Source organism: Macaca mulatta, chromosome 9 (genome assembly GCF_049350105.2).
Source record: "Macaca mulatta isolate MMU2019108-1 chromosome 9, T2T-MMU8v2.0, whole genome shotgun sequence".
Classification (NCBI taxonomy): Eukaryota; Metazoa; Chordata; class Mammalia; order Primates; family Cercopithecidae; genus Macaca; species Macaca mulatta.
Genome location: NC_133414.1, coordinates 140,359,801 through 140,376,842, shown reverse-complemented (window position 1 = coordinate 140,376,842; position 17,042 = coordinate 140,359,801). Strand labels below are relative to the sequence as shown.

The 17,042-nt window shown below is 42.4% G+C and overlaps 1 pseudogene across 1 annotated transcript; it reads right to left on the bottom strand.

Moving 5' to 3' along the window:
* Nucleotides 1–5,170: 5,170 nt before the first annotated feature.
* On the bottom strand, nucleotides 5,171–5,937 carry LOC100424334 (peptidyl-prolyl cis-trans isomerase A pseudogene; annotated as a pseudogene). The gene has a single exon (XR_001447363.3). The product of XR_001447363.3 is annotated as a peptidyl-prolyl cis-trans isomerase A pseudogene (transcript).
* Between the last annotated feature and the right edge of the window lie 11,105 nt (nucleotides 5,938–17,042).

The window sequence follows — 17,042 nt, the reverse complement described above, 5'->3', positions numbered from 1 at the left end:
ATCTTCACCAGGAGTATATTCTATCCCAAGAAACCAGTTCCTTTGCTCTTCTATAAGAAGCAAGTCCTCATCCACTCAAGTGTATCTTGAGATGGCAGCAATTCAGTCACATCTTCAGCCTCCACTTTCTAATTCTAGTTCTTCTATTTTCCACCATGTCTGCAATTACTTCCCCCAGTGAAGTCTTGAACTCCTCAAAGTCATCCGTGAGAGCTGGAATCAACTTCTTCTAAACTCCTGATAATATTGATGTTTTAATCTTCTGAATTTTGAATGTTCTTGATGGCATATAGAATGGTAAATCCTTTCTAAGTTTTTGATTTACTTTGCCCAGATCCATCGTAAGAATTACTATCTATGGCAGCTACAGCCTTATGAAATGTATTTCCTAAATAATAAGATTTGAAAGTCAAAATTACTCCTTGATACATTGGCTGCAGAATGAATCTTGTGTTAGCAGGCAGGGAAGCAGCATTCATCTCCTTGTACATCTCCAACAGAGCTTTAGGGTGGCCAGATGCATTGTCAATGAGCAGTAAGATTTTGAAAGGAATCTTTTGTGTGTGTGTACAGTAGATCTCAAAAAATGGGCTTTAAATATTCAGCAAACCATACTGTAAACAGATGTGCTGTCATCCAGGCTTTGTTGTCCTATTTATAGAGCACAGACAGAATAGATTCAGCTTAATTCTTAAGGGCTCTAGGATTTTTTTTTCCTTTTTTTAAGCTTTCTAATTTTTTTTATTATGCTTTAAGTTCTAGGGTACATGTGCATAACGTGCAGGTTTGTTACATATGTATACTTGTGCCATGTTGGTGTGCTGCACCCATCAACTCGTCAGCACCCATCAACTCGTCATTTACATCAGGTATAACTCCCAATGCAATCCCTCCCCGCTCCCCCCTCCCCATAACAGACCCTGGTGTGTGATGTTCCCCTTCCCGAGTCCAAGTGATCTCTTTGTTCAGTTCCCACCTATGAGTGAAAACATGCAGGGTTTGGTTTTCTGTTCTTGCGATAGTTTGCTGAGAATGATGGTTTCCAGCTGCATCCATGTCCCTACAAAGGACACAAACTCATCCTTTTTTATGGTTACATAGTATTTCATGGTGTATATGTGGCACATTTTCTTAATCCAGTCTGTCACTGATGGACATTTGGGTTGATTCCAAGTCTTTGCTATTGTGAATAGTGCCATAATAAACATACGTATGCATGTGTCTTTATAGCAGCATCATTTATAATCCTTTGGGTATATACCCAGTAATGGGATGGCTGGGTCATATGCTACTTCTAGTTCTAGATCCTTGAGGAATCGCCATACTGTTTTCCATAATGGTTGAACTAGTTTACAATCCCACCAACAGTGTAAAAGTGTTCCTATTTCTCCACATCCTCTCCAGCACCTGTTGTTTCCTGACTTTTTAATGATTGCCATTCTAACTAGTGTGAGATGGTATCTCATTGTGGTTTTGATTTGCATTTCTCTGATGGCCAGTGATGATGAGCATTTTTTCATGTGTCTGTTGGCTGTATGAATGTCCTCTTTTGAGAAATGTCTGTTCATATCCTTTGCCCACTTTTTTATGGGGTTGTTTGTTTTTTTATTGTAAATTTGTTTGAGTTCTTCGTAGGTTCTGGATATTGGGCTCTAGGATTTTTAGAATGGTAAAGGAGCATTGGCTTCGACTTAAAGTCACCAGATACATTAGCCCCTATCAAGAGAGTCAGCCTGCGCTTTGAAACTTTGAAGCCAGGCATTGACTTCTCTGTAGCTATGGAAGTCCTAGAGGGTATCTTCCAGTATAACACTGTTATGCCTATGTTGAAAATCTGTTGTTTAAAGCAGCCACCCCAGTAATCTTAGCTAGATCTTCTGGATAACTTGCTGTAGCTTCTCCATCAGCATTGCTGTTTTACCTTGCACTTTTATGTTATGGAGATGGCTTCTTTTCTTAAAGTTCATGAACCAATCTTTCTTACAGGCTTCAAACTTTTCTTCTGCAGCTTCTTTACCCTCTCAACTTTCATAGAATTGAAGAGAGTTAGGGTCTCATGGTGGATTAGGCTTTGGCTTAACAGAATGTTGTGACTGGATTGATCTCCTATCCAGACCACTCAAACTTTCTCCATATCAACAATAAGGTTGTTTCACTTTCTTATCATTTGTGTGTTCACTAGAGTAGCACTTTTAATTTCCTTCAACTTACATTTTCCTTTGCATTGACAATTTGGCTAAGTTTAGCATAAGAGGCCTGACTTTCAGCCTAAGTCATCTTTTAACACATCTTAATCATTTCTAACTTTTGATTTGAAATGTGAGATATTCAACTCTTCCTTTCACTTGAACGCTTAGAGGCCATTGTAGGGTTATCATTTGGTCTAATTTCAATCTTATTGTGTCTTAGGGAAGTCCAAAAGGAGGGAGAGACAAAAGAATGGCTGATCAATGGAGCAGTCACAACACATACATTTATCAATTAAGTTCATTGACTTATATGGGTGCAGTTCATGACACCCCACAATAATTAGAAGAGCTTCATTAAAGATCACTGATCACAAGTCATCATAACAGATTTAATAGCAATGAAAAAGTTTGAAATATTGCAAAGCATCACCAAAATGTAATACAGATAGGAACATGCTGTTGGAAAAAAAATGGCACCAATAGACTTGCTCCATTTGTTAAAAAAAAAAAAGCAATATCTGCAAAGCCCAGTAAAATGAGATGTCCTTGTCCTCTCCACCGTTCTCCTCCTCCATTAGGAATCAATATTTTTGCTATTCTTCTAGAACAGGATAAAGCCAATCCCAAATTTGAATTGAGATTGGAATTGCCCTAATACAAGTTACATTGTGCATATTTGACCTCTGTGCGTTATTCGGAACCAAGGGCTATATCTCTATTTATTCAACACTTCCTTGACACCCCTCAAGACCTGCTGTTCTTTTCTTCACGTGGGTCCCTGGTATATCTCACTAGGTTTACTCCCAGAATTTAGTGTCCTACATTGATCTTGTGTATTGAAAATATTTTATCTTCTCATTTTCCAGCTAATTATTAATGGAAGATAAGAAAATTTTTGATTTGTGCATGCTACTTTTCTTTAAAAAGAAACTATTAACTACTTTCTTTTAAATATTCTCTTAGAGTTTCTAGATATGGGTGCAGTTTTTTTTATCTCTTCCTTAATTTTATTTCTCCTTACTGTCTTATCACACCTGCTAGAACTTTCAGAACAATGATCGTAATGATGGTGATCGTAGCATCCTTACCCTGATCTTGACATTAACTGCAGAGTCTTTGAAGGACCTTCATTAAATGCAATGTAGCTGCTGATTTTCTATTGTTGTTATTGTTCTTTTTTTATGTCAAGGAACTGTTCTATTCCTAACTTATTAAGTTTTTATCAGAAATTGATGTTGAATTTTATTAGATGCCTTCTGGGAATCTATTGAGGTTTTACTTCTTTTAATCTACGGATGTGATATATTTTATTAATAGATTTCTGAATATTAAAACATTATTATATTCCTAGAATAGACCTATATGGTATATGAAAATGTTGTTTTCCACTTGCTATTTGCTATATATTATTTAGGACTTTTTGGTTTTTGATTCAACAGCTATGGACACATCTCACCAGGAGCCAGTGCCGTGCACTACTCTTACTTCACCCTCCAGGGAGCCGGGTCTGGAGTTTTCTGACACTTTTTCAAATTTTAGATTCAAGCCCCAGATCGTTCTGTGAAATGTACCAGGAAGCATTCTCTCCCTGTGCTTTGCAATCATTCATATAGCAGGATAATTACTTGTTCTTACAAAAGAAATCCCTCACTTCCAAACTCTGACGGATTCTAAAATCAATCTGAAAGACCAAAATACTGAACATAGAGGGATCGACACAAGAAATTAATATGAAAGTATTGCAAAACTATAACTATTAAACCTAAGACAACTTTCGAAATTTTTCTCCGTGGTTATTACCCTGTAGAAATAAGTGAAAATTTATATTTCCTTCAGAAAAATGTTACATTTCACTGATAGTTTATTACCACTGTTTTAATATGTAGCATTTCTTTATAGCTTTTATCACCATTATTTATAGTTTTATCAATTCTATTCTCTTCCTTTATTTCCTCAATCATGGTTATTAAATTCCTCACTTCTCCATATTTACAGTTTTTTCTTTTTATCCCAAATAGATCTTTCAGTGGTTAAACTTTTCTAAGGTGTATTTGTTTGTTTTTAAAGTTCTTGAATTTATCAAGTTTACTTTTTCCATGTTTTGCTTCATAAATTTCTCTTTTCTAGTGTTTATTATTTTTTAAACATCCTTGAACTTAATATCTTGGATTTTCTAAAACTATAAAAATAAGTGGTTATTTTATTGTTGTTTAGTCTTATTTACTAACAGATATAGTTAATCTGATGTGTTTAACTCTGAATTGACTTTGGGCTTCATCTTTAATTTTTATATGTCTTTGTTTTTTAAGTATCCTTGAATTAGAGACTTTATTTAATCTAATACTGGGGGAGTATTATTTTAATTTTTAAGTGTATTACAGTTGGTGGTAATTTTTGTTATTAAAATTTGTGTCCATTTTGTTATAGCTACAAATATGGTCTGTATAGTTTGTTACTTAAGAGATTTCATTATGTTTTTCTTTGTAATTAAGACATTTTGATCATCAATTTTTACAAACATATTATGGACATTATCCTCATTCTTTGCATGGTACAAAGTTTACTACCCCTTATTAAACACAAATCAACTCTATTTGTTATAAGTTATTCAGTTTTTAATCTCTCTGTTTAATTTTGTTCATTCATCTTGTCCTATACTGACCGTGGCATATGAAAATTACTCACTGGGTTAATCATGTTTTTGTCAATTTCTTCTTATATTTTTATTTTTACTTTATATGTTCCTATAATTATATTTCACACATATGGGTTTATTATTCATATATACATTCATGGCACATTTTGCTTTTTGTTTATATGAAAATCATTGAAACTGTTTCAACTCTTAATTTGATATTGCTTCTACTTTTCAGTTACTTGTATTTACTTGACATGTCTTTGTCCAACCCCTATTTTCCAATCTTTCCATGTCTTTTTATTTTATATGTATCTTTTGTCACTAGACTTTAATTCAACTCTGCTTTTCTTTTCTTTTTTTTTTTGTTACTTAGTTTTTATTTCATAATCATAAACTTAACTCTGCAATCCAGCTAGGCATGGGAGAGAACAAGGAAAACATGGAACCCAAAGGGAACTGCAGCGAGAGCACAAAGATTCTAGGATACTGCGAGCAAATGGGGTGGAGGGGTGCTCTCCTGAACTACAGAAGGAATGGTCTGGTGGTTAAAATAAAACACAAGTCAAACTTATTCGAGTTGTCCACAGTCAGCAATGGTGATCTTCTTGCTGGTCTTGCCATTCCTGGACCCAAAGCGCTCCATGGCCTCCATAATATTCATGCCTTCTTTCACTTTGCCAAAGACCACATGCTTGCCATCCAACCACTCAGTCTTGGCAGTGCAGATGAAAAACTGGGAACCATTTATGTTGGGTCCAGCATTTGCCATGGACAAGATGCCAGGACCTGTATGCTTTAGGATGAAGTTCTCATCTTCAAATTTCTCCCCATAGATGGACTTGCCACCAGTGCCATTATGGCGTGTGAAGTCACCACCCTGACACATAAACCCTGGAATAATTCTGTGAAAGCAGGAACCCTTATAACCAAATCCTTTCTCTCCAGTGCTCAGAGCACGAAAATTTTCTGCTGTCTTTGGAAACTTGTCTGCAAACAGCTCGAAGGAGACACGGCCCAAGGGCTCGCCATCGACGGCAATGTCGAAGAACACGGTAGGGTTGACCATGGCTAGTAGTACAGGACTTTCCTCGGCGGCAGCGTCTGCAAAGCCTCAACTCTGCTTTTCAATCAAGCCTGCAAGTCTGTCATTTGAGGAATTTGGCCTCTTCACATTTATCACTGGACTTATTTCTATTGTGCCTTATTTTTTAATACGTTCTTGTTGCTTCCCTTTATTCATCTTTTACTAAATAATTGTTTCCTTAGCTCTTTTTTCCTTCGGTAATTTTCAAAGAGTAACTCCTGTTTTTATTCCATGTGTGGTTATTTCTACACCCCTTTTTATAATCACTTTTTTTTTTTTTTTTTTTTTTAGTTACCATTAACACCATGATATTATCCAATGTCTCTTCCCAAGGAAAACAAAAGTTTAAGGCACATTTACTTTTTCTTTCCCTATCTCATTTGTCAACTTTTGTTTTTATTATCTAATAGCTAGAGTAGATAATCAATACTTAATTATTTGCATAACATACATTTGGCTCTTAATAATTATATTTTGTACTTGGGTTGCTTTTTAATCATATGAGTCACAGTTATTTCAACTCTACATACCTTGCTGGTTTTACTGTTTACCTCTTTTCTTTTAGCTATGACTTCCCCATCCTTCCATAGCTGGCTGCAGAGTATCTTCAATACATTTTTAAAGAAGGGTACATGAGTGTTATATTTTTGAGGTTCTTTGCATATCTGAGAATGTCCTTTGCTGTAGCCAATTCTAATCAATACACATAATGTGCACCTTCCATGTGTCTAGCACGTTGCTAGGTCCAAGGAAGAGAGAATTAATGGGATAGCATAAATCTTTACAGTCCTTACCTTATGCAGTTTGCAGACTAACTGGATGCTACCTAAAAATGACACATTGTCAGGGTAGAGAAGACTTGCATCAAAATATCATTCTAAAAACAACTCTGTAAACATTTACTCATTGTTGTCTAGTCTTTATCATTGCAGAAAAATTTACCCACTATCCAATCTGTCTCAAGGTACAGATGATCATGTGAGATGGGGGATATTGGAATTGAATTTTTTTCAGGTACAGTGTTCAGGTAAATAACAAAATAAACAAAACCATTCATTACCTCAAGCAGAACAGAATATGAGCTCTGTGTTCCAATAAAAGTGAAAACGGATTTGGTCTTTTTGTAGGTAGAAGAAACTCATAGTGGTTTGAGTTTTACTTCTTCTTAGGTTGATTTTTTTTAGCCTGCATGCATATTTGTTTTCAACATTAAAATTCAAGTTCCACTGATTGTGTTTGGTACTCATAAAGCCCTTTTGATTCCTCAGAGATAACACTGACTTCTCTGTTCACTGTACTCTCTTCTTCAGGAATTCCCATTATACATACATTGGATCTCTTGACCTTCCAGGTCTCCTACTTAATTTTTTATCATTTTATTTATTTGTCACTTTTCTCTGAGCTTCTCCGTATTCTCAGGTTTATCTTCTATGTCGATGAATCCATTGTCTACAATTAACTGCCCACGTTGCAGTTTAAATTTAGCAATTATTTGGAAACAGCCTTTGAGGGTCTTGCTTTTTCCCCTGCAAAAATAAATGCCAGTTCTGATTTCACAGGTGCAGTGCCACCCTAAATTTTGTGAAAAATAGAAAAGAGGAACTTTCTAGAATTTTCTGCTTCTTGCTGCTACCTCATTTCACAGAGCAACATTTGTTCTGAGTCCTTAAAACTTCTGATTGTTTTATCATAAGTCACCATTATTTGCTTATCTTTATAAAGAAAGGTTTCTTTTGCCCATTTTAGAGTTATCATAGTTTCTGTAGCTAGGTCAATATTTCAGGCAGACACTAAAGGATATAGGAAAAGTTGAAGGCTCTATACTTGCTCTGTGAGGTTGCTTGCCCAGCAGGGTGGCTGTGGAGGGAGCAGGGCCGGGGCCCTTCTGTGGAGGTGCTCTCCTCTGTCTGAGAGTGTCTCTCCACACTTCTGGGAGCAGACTTTCCCTTCTCTGCAAGGTATGGCTGTTGGCAGGGTCCTCGTGTGCTCTCCTGCCACGTCAGTCCCCAGTCCAGCCCTTCTAGCTGGGGAACAACACTGCAGGTCTGTGGGGTCTTTCCGAGAGAGTTCTCAAATGCACTTTCCTTCTTTGATGGGAAGACATGGTTAGGGTCGATCCTTCCTTCCTTGTCCTGTGTGCCAAAAAAATTACAAAATCTTGAGTTTCCTGTTCTGGGGATGCTACTGTAGGGTGCAGCTCCAACTTTGGGTTTTCACGACTTTCTCATGTCTCTAGTCTTTTCCATGGGAAGCCTGGTAGTCAGGATGGGGAGAGATGGCAACCACGAGCCCACCAAAGGCACCAGGGCCCAAACCCACCTGAGAAAGAGGAGGAGGGGCCAGGTTGGGGGGAGAGGAAGTGCCTGGCTGCCCGCTCCTGCCCCCAATATGTAAGACAGGCTGCTGCTCCTCAACCCCAGGAGGGTCCTGAGCCCACCCAGCCCAGCATAGGGGAAGAAGGGCCCTGTGGGCAACGTGGGCCAGCTCTCCTAAAGGAGCTGACCTGTGGGGTCTGAGAAGGAGAGCTGACTCCAGCCTCTGCCACTGAGACCATTCCTGCTTCCACTGTCCTCTGGGGCCCAAGTTCCCCAGCTCGGAAGGAAGGAGGGTGGGAGTGACCAGGCTCTCTGGCAAGGCCTTCCGGCCCGACTTGGGACCCCAGCACTCATCGCAGCTCCCCCAGCCCAGCTCGCTGCATCAACAACGTTTTCCCTCTCTCTGTAGGGAGAACTGGGGATTCTTTCATTAAGAAACATTTTTATGTTGGCCTCTCTGACTCAAGGAGCAACAGAAGGCAAAGACGAGCGACTTTCACATCACAGTGAAAATAAAATTTCCTCTAGACAGTCAACAGCAACACCCTGAGAGCAGGAAGCTAAATATGTACTTTCTCCTTGTCCTCTCTCATTTTCCCCTTTTGTGTGTTAAGAAGCCCCTGTTTTGCGTGGCTGGCAGGAAGGCGTTGCGTGGGAACGCCTGCAAATCTGCAGGACCCGGAGAGTGGGGGCAGCGGCATTCTTGATCTCACTCCTATCGATCGCCTCTAATGAGCGCCCGTGCAGCTGCGGCTAATGGTGGTGCGTCTGGTGTTAAGGGCAAGTGTGGGAGATTATCAACCCAAGGGGCTTCACAGTTGCCGGACTGCCCAGAGCCCTCGGGGCGAGGATGCACTTGAGAGGTCACTGAATCAAATGAGGGAAGATTCAGTGCCTGCCGCCGGAAGAAATGCAGCAGGACTGGAATTTTTTTTCCAACAGAGACTACAGGCATCAACAAAACCGTTACCTTCTGCTAGTCATTAGTCCCTGACCCTTTGCCGGATAAGAAGGCTCCTACCGGAGCCGCCTCGTCCTAATTATGACTCATCAGACGGCAGCAATCCTACCCAATTAGTGGGGCTTAAGCGAGGGGCACTTGATGGAACAAGGGTCCGAGCCCCGTGTGAACCAGGGAAAGCTGAGGGCCTGATCCAATGCCCTGCACCCTGAGTCTGCTCTTACCTGGGGGGCCAGGCTGCCATTTGATCTGACGCACTTGATATTTCATTCACTGTGTTGCTCGCCACCCCCCTCGGAGATCTGACAGGGGCCAGATGAGTGGCCATAAGAGGTGCTGAGGCCAGTGGCCTTCAAGGGACAGCTAACCGGCAGATCCCATAGAATGCTTGCAGTCAAATGTCAGCACAGAAAGGGAGCCACAGGTATTAGACAAGATAAAAAAAAATGACTGTTGAATGCCTTCAGGGGTCCGGCATGTTGCACATTCTGAACTTTAATAGCATAATGGAGTAATTGCAGCTGGGAAAAGAACTCAGATCCAGCAGGAAGGGTGAGCGCACTGAGGCTGGGAAACGCAGGCGGCGGGGAGGGGGCAGGGAGTGACAACGCATGTCTCATGCTTTGCAGAAATGCCCAAACCACTATTTATTTTAACGCTGTAAATAAGCAATTTAAATATTATCCTAGTTCCATAATAAGTAACATGGTAACGTGATACCCTGCGGTTATAACAAATTATTTATTAGGTTTTTTAAAATTCTAAGGCAGCGTCTTTGTAACTGGGAGATTTACATTGGGTCAGATCATTAAAAATATGGGTGTGGATTGGCCCCTGCCGCGTGAGGGAACATTGATCTCTGAAACACGACTGACAACCACATTCTCTTTGTCAGCTTTTCCTACAGGAGCAGAAAGGTCTTCAAAAGTGGTCACCCCACAAAATCACCACACACACCAAAAACCCACCCTGTATGCTTCCAGCCCCTCTTCGTGTGTTTAGCAGAAGGAGAGAAAAAGAACCCAAAAGACCCGGGCTGGTTGCCCCAGAAGCCGCTTCAGCTGTAAGCCCTGGCATGTGCACATTCAAAATCATGCCGGTGTTTGTTTCCAGGGCACCTGAAAAGCAGGTTGGGAAGCATCGAGTTTAGTGAAGACCACATTCAACTTTCTCAGGACCCAACATCATTAAGGGCATTAACCTTTACCGATGGAGCGAAAAAGATAGTGGGGGTTGAGCTGGCCATTATTAATGAAGATAAGCCTTCTTACGAATATATTAATTAAATTTTTATTTCTTAATTAGATCCTTACATATCTAGCTTAGGAGTCCTTTCTTTAGCTCAATGTAAGATACCACTGAACTTACCAAGAAATAGAAGGAGGGACTCCTGACCTCAGCAGTTCTGACAAAGTCAGAGAATATTGTGGGCCAGCATGTCTGTGATTAGGAACCAAGTATGAGAGACAAGTAGGGCTGTGGATCCTCACAAGGGGAGTCCTGGGTGCTGAAATGATCAGGGAGGACAAGCGGTGAGCACGTGGGCAAAGCAGAGCACGCTTAGGAGCAGGCAGAGGATGGGAAAGGCTCCAAGTGCTAGCACAGAACAAGCTGAGGTGTGGGGCCAGAAGCACCTGAGGAGGACATTAGATAGTACATAGAGGGTGTTCCCAAACTTATCAACAAAGATCACACACGCACAGAGCAGGGCGGATCAAAATATGGAAAGAGAAACCCATGACTGAGCTCTTTAGTATGTGTGTTTTTCTCCTTTGGAAAGCTTTCTATAATGCACATACATTACTCAGAATGAGAAATATAAGTTTATGGAAAAAACTACACAAACTGTGAATGGGCACATTCAGCTGCATAGAAGAACAAGTGTGAGGTCAAGAGGCAGCTGCGGCCAGACGTCGGAGGCCTGGAGAGTCAGAGGGAGGGGTCACAGCACAGCCACAGGCTTTCCCAGAGGCAGGCTCAGCATTGCAAGGGTCAGGGAGCCCCCACGTGGCAAGGCCCTGAGTCTTGTCCTCTTGTAGATCCAGCTCATTCCAAAGCCACCACCCCATGGCTGCCACTGAGTGACTTAGGCTCTGTCCACCCTGCTGCAGAGAGCAGGGACACAAATGACCATTGGAAAGGATGAAGTTGGTGGCATGTGCGGTGTTTCTAATCAACACATGGAAAGGGGAAGTCAGGTTCAGGTTTGTGGTCTATGCAGAGCATCTTCACGTGCCTAGTGCTGAGTTGGGCATGGGAGCTCATGGGGTGGGGAGTGGGGGCTGCAAGAGTGCAAGGCCAGATCTCTGCCCTCAGGAGCCTGAACTGTCTGGGGAAATTTGCATTCTCTGCACTCCTTCTAGTGCAATGAGCCAGGTAAACCCCCTTGTTGGTCCAAATCTATGACACAAAGCCCCACTGTGCAATTAGATTCTCATCTGCTAAAGCTCAAAATGACCCAGGGTTCTGTGTGTCCCTGGGCTCCTAGGTGACCACAGTCCTCATGAGTCCTCCTGTGTGCAGAGATACATCATCTCAGACCTAGTGCAGGGGGGGCTCTCAGTCCACAGAGAACACAGCATCAGAGTGTGCAATAGACTTACTGTTTGTGATCACACACCAAATGTCACAAGGCTAATTAGAGGAAATAATCTATCCAAAAGCAGTCCTTGCAAACCAGGAGATGCTTGGTCATGCAATAGTGAAGAGAGCTGCTCTGGGTCTTGCAGAGGGGTAGGCTCCTGATCCCAGCTCAGCAAGATGAATGCCAGTTAGGATGAGCCAGCCTTCCTGGGCTCCTCTCACCAGCTGCAAGCCACACATCCCTGCCCATGCTGGCCTGGACAGACAGGGTAGATGTTGAAGGCCACTGAAGGGGCCCCTCGCCCTTCTTAGGATTCTCTCTTTCCTCTCTTCAATATATTCTGCAGCCTGGGACATTGCTCAGTTGACTAGCGGCAACCATCAAGGTACAGCCTTGGTCTTATCAGAAGGAGTGGCATGTAGGTAAATGGACACCCAGTGGAAGAGGATACAAAGGCCACAGCAAGACAGTGAGGGAAGAGAACCAGAGACTTCTGTGCCGACTTCCCAAGCTGAGTCAGGGAAGCACCCTCCAGGACATGTGAAGATGAGTCACAGGACATCTACAGGACAGGCTGCAGTGGTGCCTCCCCACACCTGGACCAAGACCAGCCAAAGTTCAGTTCAAGGGTCATTGTTGGAGATGCCCAAAACAGGTGAGGTGAACACCACAAGAGTGCGTCCCTTGTTGTGCACCTGGTAACTAATTCCCAACCAGAAAGAAATGGATCAAATAATACAGGAGCCAGGAATTCCCAGCCACAAACCCACACTTAGGGCATGCAATGGAGACTCTCTCTTCTGACTTCTCACTCATGTGAGCCCCTAGTCCTACTTTAATGGCAAGTTAATTAAGAATTAAATGAATCTAAGAAGCTGTGACCATATAGAGTTTGTCTTGGCCAAGAAGGTAGCTAGATTTCAAGATCCTGAAGGGATTCCATTGCGCATAGAACTTTTTGGATGGGATAAAATTTTCACAACAGAATGCATCTACTGTCATGTTATTCTTGATCTTTTCATTTTGTGGTATTGTAAAACCATAGAGAATCGACAAATCTTAGCTCTGGAAAGAATGTTAAAAGCTAGTCAACCCAATTCCTTTAGTTAACAAAAGGACTTGCCCAAGGTTCCAAGAGCTGGTTGGAGGCAGAGTAGAGGTTGTCACTGGTGTCTGGAACTGGGATCCTCCCTGCCTGGCACAACCAGGAAGGCTTCTGACACCCAGGACCTTACCGCATTTCAGAAGACACCTACAGTCTTGGCTCCAAACCCAATCGGCCTTGACATTGATCTCAGCTGTGCAACCTTCTGCCACTCAGAACTCTGCCCACCATGTTGGACAGGGAAGCTTCAGAAGGTTGCGTGGTCCCAGGCTCTGGCCCTGCTGACCTCTTCATGTGTCCCCTCCACTTTCCCATTCCCATGCTGTCTCTGATCCACATAAGAGTCTCCGAACACTCAACGATCCTTCCTGTTTCTGCACCTTGCTCACACGTGCCTCTCTACTTGAATGTCCTTTTCTCTCTGCACAGCCTGGGTCCTTCCAAGTCTACACCAACATCCAAAAAGTAAAGTGTGACCTTCTCTAGGAAGGCTTTCCTGACACCTCATACCTCCCTAGCTCCTGGCAAGCATGGATTCTCTGTAGGGGAATGATGAGCACTGCACTGAATTCTAACTGCAGGACCAACAAGACTGTGATTCTCTTGAGGGTAAAGATAGCTTTTATTCTTTTTCTACACTTAGCATCCAACAAATGCCTGGTCCAAGGGAAGTGCTAAATAATTGACAAATGGCTAAAAATAAAACTAGCATTTACTAAGGGCCTATTATATCATATTAACTCATCCAATCTTCATAATAACAACATATAAGATATATATGAGTTTATGTACAAAAAAAACTGGGGTTCACAAAGTTAAAACACTTTGACGGGGTTTATAGAGCTGGTGCCCACAGGGAGCCAAGATTAAGAGGCCAGGGTGGCTACCAAGTGCAAAGAAAGAAGCTAGAAGACAGGGTTCTAAAAAGGCCTGTCACAGAACTGCCTACTTCCTTCTTACAGCTGCACTGATTTTTCACAATCTCTGACTAAATCCGTGATCTTTTCTAATAATACATTATGCTGAAAGGATGGCCAGAGAATACTGCAAACTAAAAAATAACTCCATTCTGCGGGCCATTTGGGTTCATGCAGAAAAAAAAATCAATAGTTTGCAAAGAATTTTTATTATATTCCATTATTACTATATGTCAAGTTAAGTAAATGTGAGCAGGCTTCAGCCAAACCAACTGACAGGTGGTAGAGGGGAAAGGTATTGGCATTTCAACATGAAGAGCTCCACGGTTTCATCTCAAGATAATGCCAGTGGATAGGAAGCTCAGTGCAGAGAAATACAAGGGACGGCTCTTCCCAGACATGAGATTCTCTCCACATCCTTCTTGAATAGCCTCATTGTGGAATCCACAGGCAGGCCTGCTTCAATGGGTGGCCCACGTGGGTTCTGGGTGGGGAGGCAGAGCTGGAAAGCAAATCTTGGCACCTGGGATCCTATTTTCCCATTATAGTTCATGAAAAAGTTAGGCCCCAAACAATGACAAATAACGATTAAGATCACAACAGGCCAGGTGTGGTGGTTCACGCCTGTAATCCCGGCACACTGGGAGGACAAAGCAGGAGGATCATTTGAGGTCAGGAGTTCGAGACCAGCTTAGCCAACATGGTGAAACCCTGAAACCCCGTCTCTACTAAAAATACAAAAATTATCTGGGTGTGATGGTGCACACCTATAATCCCAGATAGGCAGGAGGCTGAGACAGGAGAATTGCTTGAGCCTGGAGACAGAGGCAGCAGTGAGCCGAGACTGCGCCACTGCACTTCAGCCTGGGCAACAGAGTGATACTCCATCTCAAAAACAAAAAGAAAAAAGAAAAGATCACAATAAAAACGTTTAAAATTTAAATTTTTAGGTGTAGTGGGATCCCTATGATAAAACTGTTCTATATTTGACAGTGATGGTGATCACACAAATATACAAAAGGGCATAGAACTAAACACACACACAAGTAAGCACGTGTAAAATCTGAATACAGTCAGTGGGCTGTATGAGCGTCAGTATCCTGGCTATGATATATACTGTGGTTAAGCAAGGGTAAAGCAGATACAAGATCTCTCCACATTGTTCCTTACCATAGATGTGACACTACAGTGAACTCAGGATAAAACATTTTTCTGAAAAACTAGTCATTACTCAGATTAAGATTCTGGATGTACCAGGCACCATTGTGAGAGGTAACCAGTTGACTGAGTTGTGTGGTCACAGCCTTTGCAATGTCACAGCCAAAGAATTGTTTTGCTGTGCTCTGTGCTGGGACTCCCATTTACATTTTCCCAGACCTTTCCTTCCCACGGCACTGCTCTGTAGTCAGACGTAGTTCCCTGAGAGCGGACCACTGACAGCCCAGGCCAAGGCCGAAATGGCAGAGCCTTCCTCTGCATCTGGGCAGCCTGTGATGCACCAGGTCAGGCATGGTGGGAATGGGAGGACTTCTGCATACTGCATTCTTCACTCTTAAAAAGCAGGCATCATAGGAGTACGGGCAAAGCTGCTGAGTTCTGTATTTTTAGCATCAGAAATGAAGCCAGCTGGAGGGCGTCCTTGCACACCCATCATAGGAGTAGAGGAAAAGCCACTGAGTTTTGTACGTTTTAGTTTCAGAAGTGTAGCCGGCTAGAGGGCATCCCTGTACCTTCTTCCTTCTTTCTCTTCCACGTAGCTTCTTTCTCTCCACATCTCAAACCCAAAGCCCAGCCCTCAACCCACTAAGCAGAGTGGAAAGGTCCCTCATTGGGTCCTTCTCTGGGTGGTGCTCTTCTCCCCAGCCTGTGACAGACAAGACCAAGACTGGAAATTAGGATAAAACAGATTTCAACGTAAAGATGCTGGGGACACTGTCAAAGTCTATCGCCCTCAGGTAGTGTGGGTCACACATATTCCCAGCTTCCCAAATCCTGCAAGGAGGAGACACCACATTGCCAGACCTTTAAAAAAAAATTTTAAGACAAAATAAAACCCTATTTATAAAGCAAATGACAAATCAGGCCCAACCGAAGACTGTGACTTCCAATTGCAAAATAGCTGTTTGTAACTCGAGGATTTCACCGGTAAACAACGGCCTCTGTTAGGCTGACTTTGATGCTCAATCCTCTCACATTCCCATCACAAGTTCTGAATGCTTTTGTTTGTGTTGCAATCTTCAGGGCCCCTACCATGGCTGGTGCTTTTGGAACCTTTCCAATCCTATCGTTTGAATCTGTCTCCTGCTTATGGGCAGCAAAAACACAGTAAAAATGTGCAGTACATCCTGTTTGCAACAGGAAATGAGTCTAAGACCCATGGCTTAAGAGAGCAAACACAGGTTCCCAGACTAGCACAGACCCATAATCAGCCTGTCTAGCAACTTTGGTAGAAGTTAAGTAAAAACTAAAATGGCTCCCAATGTCTTCCTGATCACGCTGAAACCACCAGGATTCTCTGAATTACAAGTGACAGAAACACAACTCGAACTAGCTTAAGCACTAAGGATAATCCAAGGCCTGAAATAACTGAGAAAGTCCAGGGGTGGAGTCAGGAGCCAGCCTCATTGGAGCCTGAGGATCAGCCCTGCCAGGTCACGTTGTGCCCTCCAGGCCGGCTGCCTCCTGCCTGGCTCACTGGCAAGCAGATCACTCCATCGCTCCAGGCGTTGGTCCTTAGAGTTCCTGATGAGTGAGAAAGCGAGCATCCCTCCTGAGAGCTCCATTGCAAGCCCCGAGAAGGACTCTGTATGGCCCAAAGGAGGTCGCGAGCCTATTCTTAAGGTGATCACGGAGGCCGCAGAGATGGAGGACTTCAGTTGGCCATGACGGGCCAAGAGCCCACTCTGGGGCTTCCCAGCTTGGGAGTGCAGATGGAGGGGCGTCTGGTATTAAAGGTGAATGCAGAAAAAGGAGGTGTCCAGTTAACCTTCGTATCTAAGCAAGATTCTTTCAGAATGTAAAAAGTGCTGAAATATGTAGATCTATGAAGCATGCCTACAATTACTGACGGCCGGTTGGAAGACAAATTTCTGTAAGATAATTCAGAGGTAGTTCTATTTTTAAACTTAAAGTTTCCCAGTTCCCATTCAGATTGCATTTTAAAAATATAGTTTCAGGGAATTTCATTTTAAAGGAAAAGGTGAAACCCAAAACCACTTGCTTTAAGTTTTAAATGGAGGTTTCTGGACA